This window comes from Mustela nigripes, chromosome 1, assembly GCF_022355385.1.
Source record: "Mustela nigripes isolate SB6536 chromosome 1, MUSNIG.SB6536, whole genome shotgun sequence".
Classification (NCBI taxonomy): Eukaryota; Metazoa; Chordata; class Mammalia; order Carnivora; family Mustelidae; genus Mustela; species Mustela nigripes.
This window is the reverse complement of record NC_081557.1, coordinates 193,765,979-193,779,346: the sequence shown is the minus strand read 5'-3', so window position 1 is coordinate 193,779,346 and position 13,368 is coordinate 193,765,979.

Below are 13,368 nucleotides of genomic sequence, written 5' to 3'. Positions count from 1 at the left end.
TTGAAAGTAACAAGCACAAAACAATATATTAAAGTGAAAGTACACTTTTTTTTTTTTAGATTTATTTATATATTTATTTGACAGAGAGAGAAAGAGAGCGCAAGCAGGCAGAGGCAGAAGGGAAATCAGGCTCCTTGATGACCAGAGAGCCAGAGGTGGGGCTTGATCCCGGGACCCTGGGATCTTGACTCCATCCAAAGATAGACACTTAACTTACTGAGTCACACAGGCATCCCTGAAAGTATACTCTCAAGGTGAGAGACCCAGCGGGTACTGTGAGATATAACCCGCCCCTAGATTGTTTTGGAATTGGATATTATTGGTTCTTTTTGGGCTGGGAGGAACTCTGAATAGTGGAATGGTCTCTAATGAGGGTTGTTTCCAACCACTGGGAAAACTTCACCCACAGGTTTGGGAGGAAGCATTTGATCCAGCCAGTTTGTATTAGAGGAGTCTTGGACACTTTCTGAATCCACTGCAGCTCTTCTCCTGACGCAATTGTATTATGATGAGTCTAGGAGTTGCCTTGAGGCAGAGGTGGAAGAAGACAGCACATGCTCTGCACCTGTGGATCTCTACCTGTTCTCGATCTGTCAGCCCCCAAATCTCCAAAGCCATAAGGTCAAGATGTTGAGCTCCCAGGGCATGTCTCTCTCATTCCCCTTCAAGGGCTTGGAACTCTGCCTTGGGGCATTCATTGCTCCTGTCTAGCTTCTACCTAACATAAGGACAAAAGTTGTTTCTGAAAGTCCCATGCTTGTAGAAGACCATTCCTGTTATCTCCTGAGTCCCTCCTCTCCTGCTTTGCTCAGCTATTTACCCTATTTCTAACAGAAGTTTCAAATAGCTTTCACGTATCTCTTCACTTGCTTCCCTGGCCACTCGTATCTTCCAAAGTGCTTCCAGAGTGTTCCCCTAAAATTTAAAATTTATCATTTCACCTAGCTTTAAATCTTTCTGTGGCTTCCCATCACACTCAGGTAAAGGTTGAGTATAATTTGTTGCCTGTCTTATTTATATTCCTTTTTCCATTATGCCTCCCTCTTCTCTCAACACTTTTTGATTATTTATAGATGCTTGAGAATGACCTTCTCTTATATTCCTCTGGGCCTTTACACAAGTTTCTGCTGTCTAGTATAACTTTCTCCCACATTCTGCCCTTGGTTAAATGCCACTTATGCTCAAATAAGCAGTTCAAGTGTCATCTCAGCTTAAGAGTCTTTTGTAATCTCTTTAATGTGAATGAGTTCCCTTTCTTCTTTAGTTTTCCAAAATATGTCCATTATATCTTGCATTATTATATTTTTGCTTTTTATTGCAACACCCCACTCTATATTACACATATTTACTGAGGGCACAGGCATTTCTCTGATCATATACATATTCTGGATACTTAAATCTCCACCTGGGTTAGCATATGTCTCACTGAATATGGGCTGGACACAGGTTCTCTAGGTTGCAGTTTATCAATTTTTATCAAAATCCATTTCAATGTTGCTTAAGCAAAATATAGCTCTTTAAGAAGTGAATTTAAATGTTCAATAGAATCCAGGTAGAAGTTGAACAAATAGGAACTTGGAATGCCATTTTTCATTTGTGTCTGTTCTTTCCACCCCTCCCTTTTCCCCTTTACTTATGGGGGTTTTAGTGTGTCAGCAAACATATGGTCACTGCAAAGCTTCCAGTTTACACACTTTCACTAGTCCTGTCAATAATTTGTTTCCTTTTCTTAATTCCAATTCCACATTCCATAGAAAGAATTACTACAAAAATTTCACAGAGATTAAACCATTTTTCATATAGACATGCTTTTGTCAATTGCTGGTGTCCAGGTAAATTCAAGTGGAATTACTTAGAATCATCCCTGTTTGCTACAATAGCTCTCCGAGAGCAAAAGGATTATTATAAACTAGTAAATAACTTCACTTTGGTCACTAGATTTCTCTTCTCCACACTTCCCATTTTTGAAGGTCTTCTTTTGGTTCTTTTATTCTTTGGTAGATCCTTCTGCAAGTATTTTTCTCAGATAGAGTGAGTGATATATTTCCTTTCTTAATACAGGTAAACTTCTTTTACTTTGTTAAATGAATAACATCATTGTTTCATGTAGGATTCTTTGGGGAAGCCTGTTTCTTTTGGTAGCAGTAAATATTATTTGCTGTCTTTGGGTTCCAGTGTTGGTGAAAAGAAACCACATTGACTTATGAAGTACTTGTTTCTTTTCTGAGTGAGAGGCTTTAAAATTTCCTTTTAATTTTTGAATTTCTCAAAGTTTGTGCTGTTTTGTTGTCAGTTCTACCCAATAAGAGTATCATTTGCATATTCAGATCCTTATTTATTCTGGGATTATTATTTTCCTTTTGTTGGAATAATTATTGTCGCATTTCCATTCCTTTCTTTTTCTCCTCCTGTTATTTATTTGTGTATTCCTGGATTTATCCGTCAGTTCTCTTATTTTTTTCTCTACAAATTTTAATCTTCATCTCTTTGATTTTCCCTTCCCTGTGTTTGTAATTATTGTTTTTACTTGATATCCAAAATCTCCATTTTGGGCCTCAACCATAATTATTCTCCACCAGCTACCAAATATTTATGTGGGAAAATCACATTTTTAAATATATATATTTTAAAGATTTTATTTATTTATTTGACAGACAGAGATCACAAGTAGGCAGAGAAGCAGGCAGAGAAAAGAGAAGGAGGCAGGTTCCCTGCTGAGCAGACTCTGGATCCCAGGGCGCTGGGATTGTGACTTGAGCTGAAGGCAGAGGCTTTAACTCACTGAGCCACCCAGGCGCCGCGGAAAATCACATTTTTACGTAATATAGAAAGATTGTAATTTGTGTCTTACTAAATGGAATTTCTATGATACATACATTTTTTGCATCTTGCTTTTCTCGCTTAGTATTTCCGTATGGAAAATACTAGAAACTTTAGGAGTCATTGATAGGTGTTTCTGTGTATTTGTTTAAAGTTGCATAAAATACCTTGATTAAAGTATACCTTTGTCTGTTGAACTGTTTGCCTGGCATGAGTATATATTTCTCAACTTTGGTTCATTCTTTTTAAATAGGAAAGTGTGTAAACTTCAGAATGGTTTTGAAGTGAGCCAAGTATTTCTGTTGAACAGATTATTAGGCAATTAAAACATACTTAGACATGCGAAAATGTTTTCGCTTCCTTTATATTTGTCCCAAACTTACCTTGTCAAAATGATTTGTTTTTATGGAAAGAGTGAAAATACCATCTCCAAATCAAGAAGAAGGAAGAGAAAAAAAGGGTCAGAGATAAATCAGAATTAAATCAGTTAAATGTGGAGTGCAGAACAAAGGAAGCAGCGGAGAAAATTAACCTCAGGAAAAAAACAAAAAAGAGTCAATGAACATCAATGTTCATACATGGGAATCATGATTAAAATCACAAGCCATTCATAATCAAGATCTCACGAGACAAAAAAGGCAAAATTTTCTGATACCTCAATTTATATATTCTTGAAGAGAATTATTAAATATATTTATCAGGATTAATTTTGGATTATGTAGTCTTTCATTCTTATTCTTAAAGTGGTCAAATGCCAGACAAATGCAAGTAATACTTGACCTAAGTATTCAATTTTCTGTTCAGCTTTAATTATTATGTTGCAATTTTTATTAAATTTGACTAGAGGCTTTGCCAGTGTCAAACATAAATTGGAGAAAGAGAAAATTTTAGACAACTTAAGAAAAGAATCTACGTTAAAATTCACAATTCCTTCTGTGTAAAAAATATAATTACTCAAATAATATATTTGAGAAGTAGAAAATAGTATTAGTGCATCCTATTATATGATAACTAATCTTTGTAATCTTTGATAACTAATTTTTTTTTTTTTTAGTTTCATTCCCAATTGAGCTAGAATAGAATAAAAAATCCTTCTGTAAAGTTCATTTTATGGGTTGGAAGATGAATTTACCTTTTGGATAGAATTCAGTTAAAGATAGTATGCATTCCAATTTTTGTCCACCAAGACTGTACTGATATATGTGAACATATATTTTTATGCTAATGTCAGATGATTCAATTTATTTATATGTATATTGAGTGTAATTTAGTGTATTTTTGAATGTTTTAAGCTTATTTCATGTAATTCAGTTTTATTCAATCTCGGCTTTCATGAAATGTTGAAGATGAAATAAAAATAAGATATTTGTACTTTCTAATTGAGTATCAGCCAGAAGAATTATAGGCGTCTTTAGTACTGAATGTGGGTCTAACAAATATATGAATGACATTTGCTAATATAACCAGGATTATATCTATGGCCCATAGGTCAAATTCTGCTGGCTGCCTATTATCATATGTCCTGAAATCCACTGCTTTCACCTGCATTAAAAAAAATAAGAACATTATTTCATGATATGTAAAAATTATATGAACCCTAAATTTCAGTGTCCATAAATAAAGATTTACTGGAACACAGCCACAGTCATTTATGTTTTCTTTGGTTGTTTCCATGGTACAACCACAGAATTGAGTAGCTACCGAGAAGAACATTTGGCTTGCAAACTCACAAATAGTTACTGTCTGGTCCTTTACAGGAAAAGTTTGCTGACCCTTGTGATACAATATGTACTTTTTATAACTAAAATTATATTTAAGTTATAAATATAGATTATATTTAAGAAATAACTTTCATTTGAGGATCTATCACCAACTATTAACCATGCCTTAAATTTCTCTTTTTCTCAGTATGAATTTTAAAATGGCCAGATGAAGACAAATTATATGTAAAACAAATGGAGATTTTTCAAAGCAAATTAAGATATATAATAAACTAAACTGGATTTTTTTTATAAACAGTGTATATTGATTATAACTTATGACCTTAATAGAACCTGAGTAATAATGCTAGAATCAACCTGTTTTCGAATGAGAAAATATTTGTTCCATGCATATCATATTCAGGACATAGAAAATGCTGTGGAGAAGAAAAGAATGAGTAAAACACAGGTCTTCCTGCCACAAGATAAATTCTAGTGAAAAAAATTGGGTAAGTGTGATTAATGAATATAATACAAAAATCAAAATAAGAAATATATTTAAGAAAACATCAGTACTGGGAAATTGAGAGCCTGTTTCTCTCTGTTATGTGGGATTTAGAACATAAGCTTCTGAAGAACAGCTTCTGTATAAACAAAAGAATAAAAAAAACACCTTTCTGACTCATACTTAAGAAAAAAAATAATTACCCACGGGGTCATATAGTTTTTATTGAAATAAGATTTTTGAGAATCTTTATCTACAGTGACTTCTGCAAATACCCAATTTTATATATAGTAAATGACTGCAATCTTCATTTCTATCTTCTCCTAAAGACTCATGTAGTAAACAGTATCACAAAGGAATAAAGTGTACTTTTTTGTGTGCATAACACCTCTGTGCAAAAACTGGATCTTAAAATAATTAGGGTGAATCTATTTCCCACTTTTGTAGGAAGGCCCTTGTTAATTCAACCAAAATAAGTAAACCTCCACTCTACCTCTCAAAAGTGTCCTGGTTGGGTGGTTAATCATATTATCACCCAAATTATTAGAGTAACGCTTTGAATAAAGGAGAATTGGTTGTTTTAATATTGGAAATTTATTGTTAGTATCACATTTTAATTGCAATTTTTAATTTTTGATGCACTTTTATTTAGTCGTTTAAAAAGGAAACAATTATAGTACAATAAAGCTTTCTTATTCTTGCCATTTCCCTGTGAAGGCAGAAGAAACTTTTCAACTTTCTTAAAATATGAGGTAGTATAATACAAAATTAGAGATATCATTAGTCTATTTTGGCTTCTGCCACATAATTTTTACTTATTTAAAGTATACGTTGTTTTTGTAATAGCCATAATATGATATCCCAGTCATGAGACTAGGATCATACATGTTTTCCTGTGTATGATTATGTACTTCTTCCTATGCTTAGTAAATTAAGGATATAAGAAAATATACAAGGACAATTAAGGATATTAATTAAATTAAGATTAATTAAATTAATTAAATTAAGGATATAAGAAAATATACAACGACAAGGATAACATTCCTTCCCTGTTTTTTTAATTTGTTTCTTTGTTTTTTTGAGAGGCGGGGGAGGATCAGACAGAGAAGGAGAGACAGAATCTTAAGCAGGCTCTATGCCAGTGCAGAGCCCTACATGAGGCTCAATAGCATGATCCTAAGATCATGACCAAGTTCAAGAGTCCTTCACTTAACTGACTTAGCCACCCAGGCACCCCACACTTCCCTGTTTTTCCAATTAAAATTAAGTTAATTCTCATTTACTTTTTCAATTCTGGAAGTATATATGAAAGTGGTCTTTATTTTATTATTTCAAATAGCTAAATTGGTCTCAAGCTTTAATAGAATAAATTTCTGAATCACATCTCTTTTATAATTGCATGATTTCAAAAGTGGGTGTAATAAAATGCATGTGGGCCTATAAGAAATTTAGAAAGCATTAGGGGTAATATTTAGATGGAAAGCACTTATTTTTTATTTTTATTTATTAAAGATTTTATTTATTTATTTGACAGATCACAAGTAGGCAGAGAGGCAGGCAGAGAGAGAGGAGGAAGCAGGCTCCCTGCTGAGCAGAGAGCCCGGTGCCCAGCTCCATCCCAGGACCCTGGGATCATGACCTGGGCTGAAGGCAGAGGCCTTAACGCACTGAGCAACCCAGGTGACCCAGATGGAAAGCAGTTAATATTTAATGTTAGGAATACTTATAATATAAGATGAAGCAGCAAATCTTAATAACTGAATATCCAGAATTGAGAATCCATAATAATGTATCAAGTTGTGAGGTTTTAATAAAGAGATACTTTAATCCAGATTATGTTATTTAAAAAGTAAATCACCTTGAGTAAGTCATTGATTACTTAGAGGTTTTTTTCCTTATCCCTGAAAATGGAGATGCTATGTACTGAAGAAGATTGTTGTAACAAAATAATGTAAAAAATAATGTGTGGCAAACAGTCTAATGATATTATCTTTGCATCTTGTTCGAAATAGAAATGCCTACACCTTAATTTGCACTGTGCACCCACTTTTTACCTGACATTTTTTAGAAATGTTCCATTATTTCCTTTAATTAAACCAGCTTGAACTAAATTGAGAGTTAATATTTTATTATCTATGGAAGGGTTTATTAAGCATATTAATAAGGTAAATGTAACATTAGGATTCTTGAATCAGCGAAGGCAGTATTAAAATATTAATCATGGTATCTAACTTTGGAAGGGTCCTTAGAGATCAAGTATCTACCTACTTTATAGAAGAATAATGGTAAAATGATCTTTCCAAAATCATTTTGCTAAATTATTCTTATGTTTATGAATTTTGCATTTATAGTAGGCAGGTCTTTTTAACTCTGAAATTAAAGAAAATAAATAGAAAAAAATAAGTTGGAAACTCAGTGAAGCTGAAACAAAGGTACAGTATTTGGTGTGCTTTTCAAGAGTTAAGTCACAAAATGAATATGTTATTATCAATGATAGGTTTCCCTGCTGAGTAGATTCTCCACTTAGTTTAGTAAACTAAGGTGCTCATTTATTTGAAAAAGCAATGTTAAATATTTGCCAACCATCTAGCTATTATATAAATGGGTTAATGGCAGACTCTGTGTATGGGTCCCATATCGTTTACTTCTTCAAGGCAGACTGAAACTGTCATCTCAAAAGTCCAAACTTAAGTGTTTACACATCCAGTTGCTTTAAATATAACTAAAATAAGCAGGTGTTTAGACATTAAAGCCTTTCTGCTTTTCACAAGCTACACTAGACATCTGCTAGTCATATAGAAGACAAACCCTGGGACTAAGAAACGCCGCATGCCCCTGCTGCCCTCTCAGATTCAAAATGTCGTCACCGTGCTACTAAGCAAAATCATCAGGGCGGGTAAACTTCCTGGGTGCTCCCTCCCTGCCTTCTTCCCCTTCCGGTTGGTGGTGGCTCACGTTGTTGCCTCTGGAAGGTCACAGGCTGTCGGCAATTGATCCTCACAGGCCGCCTCTCAAAGCTGCCTCCAAAGAAAGCTCATGGTGGGCAATTGCCACCTTTTACTTTGATCAGCACCAAATTCTTTTCACCCCCTCCAAGGCCAAACTTTAAAAAACACAGATCTTTTCATTCACTGGATTAATAAAATGTTTAAAAATGTAAATGATATTTAACCTCATTTTTTAATATATGAAATCAAACCTAAAGATTCATAGATTGTATCTCCCCAATTGTATCTCCCCAATTTCAAGGCAAGTTTTGTAACACAAAATTACTCAGATTATTGTGAAATTACTCAGATTATTGTGAAAGTGAAAGAAAATAAAATCTGTTCTGATGTAACTCGTTTGGGCAACCAATAGTATACTTGTCTCATAAGTAGTATTTGTAAGGACCTATTTAGAAACTGTCCCTGCTTCCCTTCCCCCAGGGGATTTACTTGGAGACAAGTCCCGGAAACCAGCTTCAGGTAACAAAGCCCAGATACAAAGATGGGTCAGACCAGGTGGAGATATCAGATCAGTGGGGGGGATGCATACTGTCTCCCTCGTTACCAAGGAGTATGGGCCCCACCCTTTGGGAGCCTTTTGGGTGTCAATCCCAATCAAATTGTAATAGACTGGTTCAAATGTCTACTAGGGTAAATTGTAATTCAGTTGGTCACCTAGCATCACTGTGGAATTTCCTGTGTGTGTTACAATCTCATTGGCTACCTGTGCATGGCCCGGCCGTACCGCATGGCCTTTGCCCTTAAAATCTAGTCTGTGAAACAGAGAAGGGTTGCCCTCTTTTGTAAGAGGTGCAGCCCTGAACGTTCCATTAGATTCTTGATGCTTGGTGGGAAATGATGCTTTGCTTGACTTTCGCTTTGTATCAGTCTCACTCCTTTAATCACGGACCCATTATTGGGGCATAACAGTATTTTGAAGATTCAGAGCAAAAACCTGTAACATATATACATATATATAACATGCATCCTTTAACATTTCTTATCTTTTTTTTTTTTTTTTTTTTGAGAGGGGGAGAGAGTTGGGGACTGGGGAGAGGGGCATAGTGCAGAACCTGATGTGGGGCTCAATCCCATGGCCCTAAGATCATGACCTGAGCTGAAATCAAGAGCTGGATGCTTAACTGACTAAGCCACTGAGGTGTCCCACTTATACAGTCATTCTTAACCGTATCACTACCCAGTTTGGTACATTTGAAGACTGTAGAATTGAGACATTCTGTGATAATAAGGACAAAGAGAAACCTGCCTCCTTAAACACTTAAATAAATCATATAGTTTTTGAGTATCAGAAAGAATCAGAATGAAAAAAGTCACATAAATTCCTTCTTATTACAGAAGTTTCACCATGCATGTTACCTCCTTCAGAAACTGTCCATAAAGCACTTTCTCTCACTCCTTAAGTTCCTTTCTTATGTTTCCTATTGATCATAGAAGTTATTAAAAATTTCTGAAATATCTATTTTCCAGCTTTTTTCCCCTCACTAATTGTTACATTCAATGAAGTCAATGGTCATGTTTTTTACCTTATTATTGTCATGATCTGTTACAGTTCCTTTTATTGTTACTGGCATAGAGTACCCCATCCATCTATCTTTCTTTCTTTCGATTAATGAACTGATTTTCTTCATTTATTCCTTTTCAGAACTAAATTGAATTTAATTCATTAGAATAATTCTATGCAAATATCCAATTACCAGGCACTGGGAAACATCATGCCCATCATATTGAGATTGGATACATGGGAATCATATCAGAAGATCCTAATTTTTTTAAGAAGATAAAATTCAAATAGAAATTACAGGCTTGATCAGTCATAGCTTTCAGTGAAGATTTTGGTACCAAGTTATGAGTCATAGTAATCATGTCAGTATAGGGACACTGAGTTAATTAAGGAATATACCTAAAAAAGCAATAAGATAGGAATAATGTGACTTTGAAAGAGAATTGAATCACTAGAAAAATTTATAACGAGAGAAATATAAAAAAAAAAAGTTTTTTCTTCTGGATAATTACAGCCATCTTTTGACAAGTCTTTCTGAGTCTGAATAATTTAAAATCTTTTCATCTTTTCCTTCACAGTTAACTTTTCAAAACCTTGATCATATAATTTCCCCTGTCAATAACCTCTTGTGACTCACCATTGATTATAGAATGAAGTCCACTAAAGATGTTCTGTAGCCAACTTTTTGAGTTCTAATTCATTACATTATTTTACCCACCAAACAACTGTTCAAAAATTGTTATTTCTGTATGTGTCATTAGTAATGAAGTCTAACCATATTTTAGAAGCAAACAACTCATTTACCCTATTTGGTTTTCATGATATGTATGTGAAAACATATAGATTTTTAAAAATGTAAATTCAATCTTTAATATCCAAATATTTACCATTTAAAATATGTCAATATTTGACAAAAAGGAGGTATCTTTGGAATCTGCAATATTTCAGTTTTACTGGCTCGTTATGATTAATCAAGCACATATACAGAAAATACTTAGTTGCAATTTTCATATTAAAATAGCTCTTATTTAAAAATTTTGACTTAGGGGCACCTGGGTAGCTCACTTGTTTAAGCATCTGAATCTTGATTTTGGCTCAGGATATGATCTCAGGCTTATAGGATTGAGCCCTATGTCCAGCTCTGCCCTCAGTGGGGAATCTGCTTACAGATCCTCTTCCTGTCCCTCTGCCCCTCCTCCTGCTCTCTCTCTCAAATTAAAAAAAAAAAGAAAAGAAAAAAATCTTTAAAAATAAATAAATATAAATTTAATCTTAGGAAATTTTTCACTTGTTTTGAAATATAGCTGTGCATGTTTCAAATGCTTAAAAAAAATCTATTTCAAGATTCCAAATACTGGACTGTTTTTATGAAAAAAGTTTTATTTGCCATAGAGATATATTTTAAAATTGATGTGTATATATCTCGGAACTTGAAAATGTCTTTTTTAATGTTTAGAAGAAATGTTCCAGAATCTGACAATATTTGCATTTCATTTTAACTAACGACCTAATTTTTCACTCCTGCAGTTTATGTCAGAATAATCCCATCACTGTGATTCATTGATAGAGACATACTTAATCACATGGTTATATTAATAATTTTTGCTACACTTTATACCTTACTGATTTTAAGAGGTCAACATTTATCATTCTGTTATCTTCTTGGGGAACACTTCTCTGAGAATGGCTGAAAATTGAATTGATTTCTCTACTTTATTAAGGCATGAGCACACTGGTCATGCCTGTCTCTCATTTGCATTTACCTCTCAGGTTTTTATTGTTGTTGTTTTTATTGTTGTTTTCTTTTTCTTTCTTTCTTTTTTTTTTTTTTTTTTATCCTGTGCAGTTTGCAAAAAAGCAACCTGAATTTGCTATGGATATGACAGGTTAGAAGTCATCTAATAGATGTTCTAAAAGGGTTGAGTTTTGAAGATATTTGGACACACTTATATGAGAGAAATGGTTGAAGAAATCAGAGAATTTTGAACTAAGAAGAAAACAAAGGGGATTTGGTGGGTTGTTTGGTTTTTTTTTTTTTTTTACATTTGAGAACCAGGAATTTAGAATAGTATTGTCTTCAATGGGTAGTTGCAGGTGAACTGTAACCAGATAAGTGTCAATGGAATTGGGAGAGCTATCTTAAGGGGGTGCTGAATTGCAGAGAAAAATATTATGCCCTAAATGAGAGCTTCCCAAACTTTAATGTGCATAAAATTTACTTGGTCAGGGGCGCCTGGGTGGCTTAGTTGGTTAAGCATCTGTCTTTGGCTCATGTTTAACTCAGGGTTGGGCTCTCTGCCCAGTGTAGAGTCTACTTCTCCCTCTCCCTGTGCCCTACCCCACCCCGGTTATGCTCTCTCTCTCATGCTCTCTCTCTCTGTCTCAAATAAATAAATAAATAAATAAATAAATTCTTTAAAAAAAAAAAAAATCACCTGGTTGTCTTGTTAAAATGAGGACAGTGATTCAGTAGGTCTTAAGTAGGACCTGAGATTCTGAATTTTTAACAAGCTCTTAGATGTTATAAATATTCCTATTCCTGAAAGAACACCAAGTAGCATGATGTTAGATGACTGCCAAAGAATGACCACAAGTATGTTCATCTGATGGTAGTCAGGGGCAGGAAAAGATGTACTTACAGATTAGCTCTCTGTTGATGTCTGCCAAGAAAGGAAGTTTGACTGGGGAGAATACCTGGGGAACTTCTAGGGAAGCTTGAGGCTGCCTAAAGAAATTCATAATCAGGAGAAATATAGGGCTTGTTTTGTTCTGACCAGTGAGATTGGAGGAGAAACTAAGATCGGAGTTCCTGAAGGTTATTTTAGGAAATTGTAGTTTAACTTTGATACTGATCCAAAGAGGTTAGATAGTCAGGCAAATATAGAAACCAGAAGTGCCCAAAGCATCCGACTAAATCAAATGAAATGTACAGGTGATCTTGGATAAAAGTCAGGTGGCATCAGTATTAGATGAAAAGAAGAAAAAAAGTTACCAAAAGTCACCTCAGAGACAAAATGCACCTGGTGACAAATACAGGATCTAAATTTTGGTGCATCTAACAAAATTAATCGGTTTCTTCCCCCACAACTTCCACACATGGTATCCTGCTTGTTAAATGAATTACATTGCTACTTGCTTTGATATCAGAACATATCAAAGTCATGGAAGCAGAATTAGGGCCCATAGATAGAAAAAACAAAGTTAATTCAGCTCACTATAAGAAATTCCCTTCTTAAAACATAATCGGGTGGGGGGGTCACTTGGGTGGCTCAGTCAGTTGCCATCTGACTGTTGTTTTTGGGTCAGGTCAGGAGATTCAGCCCCACATGAAAGCACCAGTCAGGATCCTTGCTTAGCAGGGAATCTGCCAGAAATTCTCTCCCTCTATTCCTCCCTCTGGCTCAGGTCATGATCCCAGAGTCCTGGGCTCTCTCTCTCCCTCTCTCTCTAAAATAAATAAATAAATCTCTAAGGAAAAGAAATGTGTGTTTAACAACAAAATAAAAAAAAAATCATAGTGGATGGGCTTACATTATGGTATATACTGTAATTTTTGAAAACCATGGGGCCACTCTACCCTTCATGAATATAAGACAGGAATTCCTGTTTTAAATTTAAAAACAAAACAAAACATGAATTTCATTTTTTTAAATTTACAATTTTATAGTACTAAGTGAAATATGTATTTTTTATCAATTTATGACATCCAACTGATTTCCACTCATGAACAGTGCTGTCGTACTTCATATAAAAACACCTCTACATGGAGCATGTTGCTCTTTTTTTTTTTTTTTTTAAAGTTTCCAGTAGTTCTCTTTCTGACACTGACAAGTC